Below are 12030 nucleotides of genomic sequence, written 5' to 3' on the forward strand. Positions count from 1 at the left end.
TTTCAAGGGTGCTGTATACCCTGTTCTACCTCACGGGAGCCTCACAACAGCTTTGCAAAGTAGGTCTTAACTCCATTTCGCAGATGAGGAAACCGAGGTCAAGAAGCTTGCCCCACGTCTCCCAGCTGGTAAACATCAATCGAATCCAGGAATAGACACCAGGGGCTCCTGCGTCTCCTCCTTGTCAAATAAGCCCGCCCAATTATCGTCTCACGAGGCATCCTTGGGGCCACCCAGCTTCTCCTTGCCTCATCCTCTGCCACCATACCAAAAGGACCGAGGACAGTGAGAGCCTCCTTTGACACTCTCGCAGCGGTAGCCAAAGCACTTTGAGGGAAAGAATACACCGGGCTGAGAGTTTCGAACTCAGTCGCAGTTGGTTTGTTACTTTTGGATGAATGATCTAGCAATAAATCCGGACTTTTGAAAGCCCGGGGTCCTGGTTCCGGCCCAAGAGTTGGCTTCCTGGATCCTCTCCATCGAGTGTCACGTTCGGTCTTATTGGCATTTTCATAAACCGTGAGACTCGAAGAAGGGGCCTCGGGGCTCATTTGGCCCAGCTCAGTCTCCTTGGAAAACCGCCTTCCCCAGCCTCCCTGAGAGAGGGCCACCCAGGCCAGCTCTTCCAGGGATGGGACTTCACCCACAGCCCAGGGACATAAACGCGTTCCCTTGCACGACAGCCCGGGGTCCATCCTCTGCCCTCGGGGAACGCTTTAGTCCTGCCTTCTCCCCGTGCCATTGACCACTCCCTACGCTGTTTATTTCTGCCTTGCCTTGTGGCAGAGAGGATTCTCGGTGACTTATGAGGGTACTTACAGCATGACAAAATAACATAAATTAGACAGTGGGGTGGAAGGAGAGAAAGCAGAGGTTTAATGCTTGTGGGCTGTGAGATCCCAGTGCTGTTCTGAAAGGCAACATAGCGATGAGGAGCAGCGCTTTGAAACCCGAGCGTGTGGCCTTGGCAAAGTTAGCATCCTTCTGTGTTTTGCTTTCTTCATTTGTACAAAGGGGACAAGAATATCCATCTCATAGGGTTAGGAGCATCAAATGAGTTAACGCATACGAAGATTGTCGCTTATGATACGTGCACATACACATTGTACTCCCGTAATGTACGTGAATAAAAGCGTCTGTGTGAATATACCTAAAGCGGGGCGCATGGTAAGCGGATGTAACAATGTTTGTCGTTACTATTAAGTTGGTAGATCCTTACAGACGTTGGCAGTAACTTAAAGCAGAGCCTTTTAATTACACGGAGAGATGTTCATGACATATTATAAAATGGGGGGGGAGCAAATTATAACACACTATGCCCCCAAAAGACACTATGCACAGTATAAGCTCATTTTTATTTTTATTTCTTAAGGATGCATAAAAAGACAACGCGGTTCACTGCCATCATCTCAGGATAGTGAGATTCCAGGTGATTTGCATTGAGTTTTGCCCGCAGGTTCTCAAGGTTGAGTAGTAACGTAAGGAGGGGAGCTAAGAGAAGGAAGAAAAACCTGGAGGAGTAGAAACGGGAATAGAGCTAAACTCCTCCCTGGAAGGCCCTGTTCACCTCCGGTGGGTGGGCCACAAATGTGTCCCTAAGCTTTCTTGCAGCCAAAATTAAAAGGAGACCGTGTCGGTTAGACAATGCCCAGCGTCCGTGAGATAAAAACAGACCCATTACTCAAGAGAATTATAATTATTCATGTTGCTAACGTCAGACAGGCATTTCTCCTGGGGGGGTGGTGCATAAAGGAAACACAGTGTGTGATAGTGAGCACACATCCTCAACAGCATCACCATGGTGGTCATAGCGGCAAGCTCCGTGGGACAGTTTCTGTGATGGCCCATGACAGAAGCCGGTGGCATCACACCAAAACACGAGTCGGGAAAAGGCAGTCCGGCCAGGACGGGTCTGAAAGAGGCGCGTCAGGGAGCCCAGCTCACTGCCCACCCTCCTTGGGTCTATTTTGGGGTTATCTACTGGGCTGGCTCACGGAGCTGGCTCAGAGCCTTCCTCCTGCTGTGCTGTTTCTGTCTGCAGAGTTTGTTTTTCTTTTTTTAATTTTGTATTTTTTAAGTAATCTCTACACCCCATGTGGGACTCGAACTCATGACCCCAAGATCAAGAGTCACAAGCTCTACCCACAGAGCCAGCCGGGCACCCTCGTCTGCAGAGCTCTTGATGGATCCTGCATGGCAGCAAGTTTGGAAATGGAGCGTAGCTATTCTGTGTTGATAGCTGGGCTCGCGCCGTGGTCTTAGGGTGGGGGGAGAGGGGCACTTTGATCTTTTATTGTGGTCACTTGGGTACTAAGTGACTAAGTACTAGGTGACTTAGTACTAAGTGACTAAGTGACTAGGTACTGAGCATATCTTCTTTAATAGTTCCTGGTGGGCAGGACTGTCTGTATCCTGGAGGTCCAGAACATTCTGGGACACAGTAGAACTCGTCTCCCTCCGATCAAAACCCGCCTCCCTGCCACTAATACACTTGATTCCATTCCAGCCCCACACGGAAGCCCAAACCAAGGCTCTCTGCCTCCTCAAAGTTTTGAAGTCAGCCCTCTATCATCCTTCATTTTTATCTGTTCGGCACGATGTTTCCAGTTTGCTTCACGATTTCCCACGGGACAGTGTTCTGGCCACTCGGCAGCCTCTCCCAATGCCTCTAATTTGTCAGTGTCCCTCCCTAAAGTATACTGCCCTCCGAGGGGACAAATGAAAAAAACAGATGTCCAAGTGTTGTGTGAGCTTCTCACAGTGGGGGTTATAAATACACACCCGAAAAGGCATGTTGGGCTTGAGCAGCAGGGTCCAGAGCACACACAGGAGTTCAAAACACAACAGTGCAGCTCTTGGGTGAGAAAGCAAATCCCCAGGTGTTTCTGGAAGGAATGCATCGGGAGGGGGAAGCCGCCATTCTTGGTGCCCAGCCTTACCTGGGAAGCCTAAGGATCCTTCTAGGAAGAGGAGAATGTGGCCGTTTTACAAGAAAATTTAGAAATAGAGGAGGAGGAGCAGGAGGGGGAAGAGGAGGAGGAGGAAAGCCAGAAGGCTCAGGCGCCCTAGAAATCAACAGGGGTGTTTCAAGGAAGGAAGGGTGGTGAGCAGTGTCCACATGCCTTCACGGTCAAGATAAGACCTGAAACGAGTCCTTTGGGTTGACTGAACGGCCAGGAAGTCGTGGGTGACCTTGGCTGTTTGGCTGGCAGTGGCAGAGGAGTGGTGGGGACAGAAGCCAGGCTGCCTCAGGTCACGAAAGCGGGGACAGCAAGGGGAGACAACGTTCACGAAGTGCGCAAACACGTGGAAGGAAAGAGAAAGGGTGATAGGAAGGAACAGATGCAGAGGGGTTGAAGACGGATAGAATCAGCCTTGGAGAAGTGGCCATCAGCCACTTCTTGGTTCAGCGGAACAGAGAGTGACAGCATCTCCTAAGGGCACGGGAGCAAGTTGAAATATTAGAGGTTTAACGATAGGTAAAAGCTTGATTGGGTCATTACGTAGGGCAGGCTGATGCTTGCTGGCCAGAACTCAAGGTCCTGCTGAGGTTGGCGACCATCTGCAAGAAAGAAAGCCCCAACCGGCAAAGCCACCCCCCACCCCGCCGTGCTCAGCAGCCCTTGTGTAGACCTAGAAAAAGCAGAACCACTGAATTAATCTGGAGTTGCAGGTCTTTTCCAGGAGGTAGGACGGAAGGGGAAGAAGGTGGCTGCTGGGATGGGCCACAGAAGTAAAGTTAAAGAGAGAAAAAGTGAAGGCAGGCCATGGACGGAGGAACTGGAGGCCAGGGTTCTAGAGCCGTGCTGTCCAATACGGTAGCCAGGAACCACATGGAGCTATTTCGATTCCAGCTTGAGTGATTTAAAACGAAATAACGGGGGCGCCTGGGGGGCTCAGTCGGTTAAGCATCCAACTTCGGCACAGGTCATGATCTCACGGTGTGTGGGTTCGAGCCCCGCGTCAGGCTCTGTGCTGACAGCTCAGAGCCTGGAGCCTGCTTTGGATTCTGTCTCCCTCTCTCTCTCTCAAAAATAATTAAACATTGCAAAAAAAATTCTAGTACTAAAAAATAAATAATAAAAGATATAAAATGAAATGAGGTTAAAGCTTCCTCAATTGACCCTCATTTGGATAGAAGCAATAAAGATCCCTTCTATCATCGCAGAAAGTCCTATTGGACAGAGCTGGTCTAGAAGATTCAGGAAGACAGAAGAGGTGTGGTGAGTAGCTGGAGTCTGAATTAAAGATTCCAGAGGTGGGTGATAACAAGGCCCGCTGAGGACAAGAGGGGGCTTTCTGCTGGGAGGCAGAGGGGAAGGTGACTGGAGATAAGGAGGTCAAGGGGCTGGGTGAGTCTTTTTTTTTTTAACGTTTAGTTTTTGAGAGACAGAGAGAGACAGAGCATGAGCAGGGAAGGGGCAGAGAGAGAAAGGGAGACACAGAATCCGAAGCAGGCTCCAGGCTCCGAGCTGTCAGCACAGAGCCCAACATGGGGCTCGAACCCACGAATCGTGAGACCATGACCTGAGCTGAAGTCAGACGCTCAACCGACGGAGCCACCTAGGCGCCCCTGTCCACCTGCGTCTTAAAGACGCACTGGACCAGCCTCGGGACTTGGGGCAGAGATGAAGGCTGAACCAGGGTCTGGTGTCTTCAAAGAAAGAGGAGCGTGCCCTGGATTGTGGGGCGGAGGCAGGCGGATTCCAAGAAGGAGCTGTGGAAGCTAGAACAGGTGCGTGTGGTTCTGGCCTTAAAGGAGCAGGGTGTCGTTTCTCCGAAGAAGCTGAAAAGAACTTTGCAGGTGGAGGAGGACAGCGGCCCCCTGTCCTGGGCATTGGGCAGTATGGTGTGGGAGAATCGTCCCACTGAAGAGGCCCGTGGTGTGAGTGAGGGCCAGGCTGGGGGGGTAAGCGTGAAGGTTGGGGGGGGGAGCCATCAGTGAACACGGTGAGGACGCAGGGGAGGGCACCGGGGATGGGGAGCACCGGATGGCCCAGGCTGATGGTTTGAGAGTAAAGGCTCAGGAGAGGTGAGATGACCAAGGACCTTCATCCTGGGCATGACCGCGGGTCCTACTTTCTAAATCAAGCATTTATTGAATGCTTACTGTGTGCCAAGCCGTCTTCTAAGCATTCCATCAACGGCTAACTCGGAATACTGGTAACAGCCTTGCAGGATGGATGCAGATAGCCTCATCATCTCCTCTTTACGGAGGAGGAAGCTGAACTATGGAAAATTACTGTGCTGAAGTAGACGGCATCACCGGTAAGCAGACGAGCAGGGATTTGAACCAACACGGGGCGGTGCCAGTGTCCGGAGGTCTCAGTCACCACCCACGGGCAAGACAGGCTTGGCTGACAATAAGCTGTTGACACATACGGGCCTCAGCTACGGCTGGACAGCGGAAGGGATGTGTGTCTGCCTGAACTATGAGCTGGGACCTGATTCGACTGAGCTTCTGAGTGTGTCTGGTTGTGTTAGGCGGGCAGACACGAAACGATTGGGTCCCCGGGACCCCCGACGGAGGCTGGACACTGCAGCAACGGAAGAGTCTGATGCAGGCGTCCGGGCTCCCCACAAAGGTCAGGGTGGCCTGCTTCGACAGTGTTTCCCTCAGAAACAGGAAGAAATGGAGGCAGGCAAACCTTGAGTTCTGGCCACCCCGGACCAGCTGTGTGACCTTGCTTTGCCCATCTCGCAGTGAAATGGGGGTCATCGCGGGTACCATACAGGCTTTGGAGGCTGATTGAAAAGATGGCTGTGAAAAGAAAGAAGCTGGCCCGAGAGATGACAGTGTAGGGGTTTTGACTGTCGACATCCCCAGATCTGGCTCCCGGATCCCTCACCCTGGAAGAATTAGGGGCATCCCCGTATTTCTAGAGCCCAGCTCTCCCGGTGGGCCTCCTGGAGGGTTGCTCAAGGGTTGCTCCCTTTCCTCGGCAGAATTTCGGGAGATAGGATTTTTCTGGAAACGGTTTTGGAGCATAGAAGAACAGGCCTGCAGAGAGTGTAGGGTTCCTGGAGATTTAGCCCTTTCCTCAGCGGTGTGGATGATTCTCATCTTGAGCTCGGGCCTCCCCTATTGCCTGGCTTCTTGGCTGAGGATTCAGCAGTTGGGCACAGAAGCCCATACAAACCCCAAATCCCCCAAATCCTTTAATCTACCCGAGCTCTTTGAAGGGGTGAAAATGCCCCGGGGATAAGGGGACTGAGCCCCTGTCGTTTATTTTCATTTGCGAGAAGCTTTTGACAAGGTCCCACCCTGAACGCTATGAAGATAAGGAAAATGTCACGGGTGGAAGGAAACAAAGAATGAAAATAAGAGGAGAGTCCTGTGGGTGGAGAAAGTCGTTGGGGGAGGGGGTTCTCTTGAGTCCAGAGTTGGGGTTCAGTTCATTCAACACTGACACACACTCTGGAGGACATCCCCTCAGGGAAACCTCAAAGTCCAGGGGTGACATTGCAGTGATTACCCAGAGGAAGGGAATGAGTGGGAGGCTCTCAAGAGATAGTGCAGGCAGGGGCATCTGGGTAGCTCAGTCGGTTGAATGTCTGACTCTTGATTTTGACTCAGGTCATGATCCCAGGGTCGTAGGATTGAGCCCCACATTGGGCTCCACGCTGAGTCTGGAGCCTGCTTGGCATTCGCTCTCCTTCTCCCTCTGCCTCTCTCTCTCTCTCTCCTCCTCTTTCTCTCTCTCAAATAAAACTTTAAAAAATTAAAAAAGGGAAAGTATAAATGGGCCGGGGACATATGGTTAGCAGAAGGTGATGTATTTGGGGGAGAAATAGCCTGAAAAACTATCAGAGGGCTAAAGGTTTTTAGTCACAGTTGAAAAATGCTATTTTAGGGCCAGACTGTTTCCTTAAAATTGTTTCCCCACAGGGGTGCTGTTCACCTTTAGGGCCAGAAAATTCCTCACTGGGCAGAACGGTCTAATGCCACCGCTGGACATTTAGCATCCCGGACCCCTGCCCGTTAAACGACAGTGGGTCCCACCTCCCTGCACACACCAGTCATTTCCACCACTGAAAAAATGGCTCCTCACATTTACACATCCCTCCCTAGAAGAGCCTCCTATTCTCCCACACCGTTCTGATCCACTTGAAATTTAGCCCAATGTGTCACTAAGCACAGCCTTCCCCGCAAAAGCTAAATAAATTCTCAGAAAAGGAGTCGGAAATGAAACAGGATGCATTTAAGTTTAGGACCTTCTGGAAAGTTCTAGCCATCACATCTCAAAATGCCCTCAGAGATGGAGATGGCCTGGACCAGGGAAACATGATTGTGATAAGATCTGGTAACATGAATAAGGCAGAGGACGGGACGGAGAGTGTCAGGAAGGAAGACGCATTTTACACAAGGTACTGGGGTCGGGGAGGGGGATTGCCTCTCCGAGAAGGATCCAGTAGAGGAGAGTTAGGTGAGGAAGGGAGCTGTGGGGGTATGGGGAGGGGGGGAGAAAAATGTGTGCTCCAGGCAGAGAAAACAAGTGCGGAAGTCCTGAGGCACAGCTTGACTTTCATGAGGAACAAGAAGGAGGCCAGCTTGGTGGGGGCTTGGGCAGCGAGATGGAGAGTGGTAGGAGATGAGGTCAGAGAGGTGAGGGCAGGCCAGGGTACACACGGTCTTGCAGAGCTTGATAAAGAATCTGAACACTTTGGGACACATCCTGGGTACCTCTAGGGCCTTGGAGTTGTTTTTCCCATGGTTCTTAACACCACATCGTTGCCCTGACTTGACTAATCCATGGGCGTCTTGAGGGAGGGGGACCCACTGTTTCACACGCTGCCAGCCACAGACTAGGAATGCACTACAAATTCATTAAAATTAAGCAACTAAAACCCACAGAATTATGGAAAAGTGCCCCCCCCCCCAAGAAGCCACTTGTGTCGTAATCCCTGGGACCTGTGAATGTGACCTTATATGGCAAAATAAGGTCTTTGCTGACGTGACTCAGTTAGAGACTATGAGATGGGAAGATCGCTGTGGATTATCTGGGTGGACCCTAAATGCCATCCCAAATGTCCTAAGAGAGAAGCAGAGGGAGAGCTGACAAGACGCAAGAGGAGAAGCCACATGAAGTCAGAGGCAGAAACGACAGTGACGCAGTCACAAGCCAAGAATGCCAGCGGCCACCAGAAGCTGAAAAAGACAAGGGACTTTTTCTCCTCCAGAGCCTCTGGAGGGAGCACAGCCCTTGATTTCAATCCAGGGATACTGATTTCAAACCTCCAGCCTCTAGAATTGTGAGAGGATAGATGTCTGTTGTGGAAAGCCACCAAGGCTATGGGAGTTTGTTATCGTGGCCATTTACCAGCAAATCCTAGGGCTTCCAGAATGAAGAGGGTCCCCCTCAAATCTTAAAGGGTGAGCTTGGGGTAAATGAAAGGAACAAAGAGAGGGACACTAATAGTCTGATCCTGAAATGTCCCTGAAGTCTTGCTTTTGGTCTTCTCCTCATGAGCAGTGACAGAATCTCGCTGTCCATTCCCTCCCACAATGCTGAGTTGAGCATTTTCTGCATAGGCTTGCCGAGAGCTCGCTGTGTGTTGGGGTGTCATAAGCCCCCTTTTCTGGAAGCCAGGATTCCAGCCCCTTTATGATTCAGGACCCAGTCCGGAAGAAGTTGCGATAGTCTCCTGAGCATTTGAGAGAAAAGGAGCCACAATATGAGGGGTCTTAGCCCACGGGGAAGCCAGAAGCTCTTCACTTCAAGGTGTTTATACACTGAGGTCAGGCACCTTGGGTTCTTCTGGAACCACGGATTAGGATGCTTGAAAGAATGGGAGACCACTGGACGTTGTGACTCTACGAAGTCTATCCCAGTCACCACTGAGGGATTCAGAACAGGTCCCACTCAAATTCCCAAGGGTGCCTCTGTATTGGAGCCCAGCGGAGTTGGAGAAGGATGGGAAGAGCCCTCAGAAAGCATCTTCTTCCAAGGGAAGAAACTGAGGCAGGGAGGTTGAGCGACCTGCCCAGGAGATGATGTTCCCAAAGATGGCTGGGAGTCATCAAAGTAGGTTATGGGTCACCCACTCGACCACACCTAGGGAAAACCTGCTACATTCGATCCTGCTAACTTAGGTGGGGGGGGGGGGGGGGGAATATCATGATTTGATGAAAAAAACGTTTTTCATGACAAATGATTACATAAAAAGTTTCTATATATAAAGGAGTAAGCTTCTGTTTCTTGCCAAAATCAACTACGTAGAATAGCTTATTTCCCCCCCAAAATGTCGGTGAAATAAGGTATTGCTGGTCTACACGTCACACAGGGAGAAAGTTTAGGGGACTTCATTCTAAGAGGTGGTACAGGATGAAAACAGACGCGGACCATTGATTCGGATTGGGTGAGTGCACGGATTATTCGACCACCAACAAGGTGTTAAAGGAACGTAGGACTGGGGGAGGAAGAGAACCTCTCTCTCCCTCTCACTGATGTTGCCCTTCAGGCCAGGAGGAGCCAGCATGCTAGCCCCCCGAATGATGCCGGAAAGTAGACACAGGGCTGCATAGACGCGACCCACCCTGCAGAGCGACCTCCTAGCCTCTGGCTGCGTGTGTGGTTTGTGGGGTCTGTGCGGGCACCCAGCTTCCCGCTGCTGCTTGCGAGGAGCTCCTTGAGGGGTCAGCAGGGCAGGGCAGGCCCGAGAAGGTCACTAGGATCGTGCTCCAGTCACACCTTCAGCTCTACACCCCTGTGACAGTAGGTGCTTGGACTACGCAATTATGTCCCTCCCGAAGTCATGTGTTGAAGCCCTAATCCCCAGTGTGATGGTATCTGGAGGTAGAGCCTTTAGGGGATAATCAGGTCATGAAGGCGGTGTCCTTATGAGAGACACGATCTCTCTCCTGGCCGTGTGAGGACGCAGCGCGAAGGCAGTCATCTACAGACCAGGAAGAGAGCCTTCACCAGGAACCAAACTGGCCGGCACCTTGGTCTTGGGCTTCCCAGCCTCCAGCTTGTGAGAAGTAGATGTCTATTGCTCAAGCCTTCCCGGCCGGTGGTGTTCTGTTACAGCAGCCTGGGCTGACTGAGTCAGTGGGCAAGTCGTTTCGCCTCCGGGAGCGGCAGTCACCTCTCCTGAGAAACGGGGATGGAAGCGTTCTCGGTCTCCTCCCTGCCTGCCTCCCTCCCTCCCTTCCTCCCTCCCATCTCTTCCGTGGGTATATCAGGAGTACCGAGTACAAAAGACCGCGAGATGTCCCGAGCTCCAAACGAATACACTTTTTATAAAGAACCCTGTACAACTGCCCTCGCCATGGTTACCACAGGGCCACCCCCCTCTAGAGAGGATGACAAACTGCCCTGGGCCACTGGAGATCAAGTAGGGGACGGTGACACTGGTACCACAAAAGTCTGGACTTGGTGTTAACAATACTTTACTAATTACTGGTAAGTCAATGAGCACGAACGATAAGTATTGTTAAAAGAAACCACTTCAGCTTGGGGTTGGGGAGATCCCAGCTTGGGGTTGGTGGAGTCCGTAATCATGATCACAGCCACAACGACCCGGCCACCATCACAGTCACCGTCACCATCACAACCACAGTCACATCACTGTCACCATCACAAACATAATCAGTCACCATCACATAATCACCATAATCACAGTCACCACCAGAATCACCACCAGAGTCACCATCACTGTTGTAATCACTGTCACCATCACAGTCACCGTCACCATCACAGTCACCCTCACAACCATAGTCACTGTCACCATCACCATCATGACCATAGTCACCGCCACCATCACTGTCACCATCACAGTCACTGTCACCATCACAACCATAGTCACATCACGGTCACCATCACAAACATAAACAGACACCATCGAAACCATAATCACAGTCACTGCCAGAGTCACCATCACTGTTGTAATCACTGTCACCATCACAGTCACTGTCACAACCATAGTCACTGTCACCATCACCATCATGACCATAGTCACCATCACCATCACTGTCACCATCACAATCACAGTCACAGTCACCATCACAACCACAGTCACATCACTGTCACCATCACAACCATAATCACAGTCACCACCAGAGTCACCATCATAGTCACCATCACAGTCACTGTCACCATTACAGTCACCCTCACAACCATAGTCATAATCACCATCACAGCCACCATCTCCATCACCCTCACAACCCTAACCACAGTCACCACCACAACATAGTCACAGTCACCATCGCAACCATAGTCACTGTCAGAGGCAGAATCACAACCACAGCCACAGCCACAGCCACGAGCACAACCACAGTCTGCATCGCCATCGCAGTCACAGTGACAATCCTGGGGGCAGCTCACGCGTGTGGAGCCCCGCACTTGCTGTCGGGCTGGTCCGGGAGCTGGCGCCCTGGGTCTCCGCCAGGGGGCTCGTGGCCGCGATGGTGGTGGCCGTAGGGCGGCTGGAAGGGAAATCACGAGAAGCTTCTCTTCTTAGGGAGGCCCGGGGGAGGGGGGCGTAGCAGACCCTGACCCATGACGGCTCGCGTCGTCCCCCGTGCGTACTGCTGCACGCCCGACGCCTAGTGCGGAGCTCGACACAGGGCAGGCACGGAAAACCTGCTTGCTGAGTGAACAGAGAGGGGCCCAGACGGAGCATCGGCACGTGGAGAGCAGGGATTCTTCGTGTCCAGAGCGTGTCCGGGCTCCCAGGCTAGCGGGTCCCATTTGACACTGCGTCCGTGAACACTTGTTTTCCATGAATCTTTCACCCGCCTGAAGCCTTGCAGGTCATGTTGGGCTCGCTCTAGGACTCGGATGATCCTTGGCAGAATCAAAATTCCATAATCTGTCACACACACACACACACACACACACACACACACACACACCACGTCTCCTGGCTCCAGACAGGGAATCAGCCCTTTTCAACGGCAGCCAAGCACCCTCCCTGGGCTGGGTGCCCTCACCCTGGGTCCAAAGGACTCAGGAGACAGCTGTCTCCTGCCTGGGCCCCCTCAGCTAAGATCTGATTTTCTCATCATCTGGATAGTCTCAGAGACTC

The 12030-nt window shown here is 51.9% G+C and overlaps 1 long non-coding RNA gene across 1 annotated transcript in view; it reads right to left on the reverse strand.

Annotated features, from left to right (window-relative positions):
• Positions 1-9288: 9288 nt before the first annotated feature.
• The window catches only part of LOC121015919 (uncharacterized), a 6323-nt gene continuing 3581 nt past the window's right edge, over positions 9289-12030 (reverse strand). Inside the window, exon 2 of the long non-coding RNA XR_005784040.1 lies at positions 9289-10094. This is a non-coding gene — a long non-coding RNA (uncharacterized LOC121015919). The remainder of the gene's footprint in view (positions 10095-12030) is intronic.

Source organism: Herpailurus yagouaroundi, unplaced genomic scaffold (genome assembly GCF_014898765.1).
Source record: "Herpailurus yagouaroundi ecotype Mexico unplaced genomic scaffold, PumYag 208, whole genome shotgun sequence".
NCBI lineage: Eukaryota > Metazoa > Chordata > Mammalia > Carnivora > Felidae > Herpailurus > Herpailurus yagouaroundi.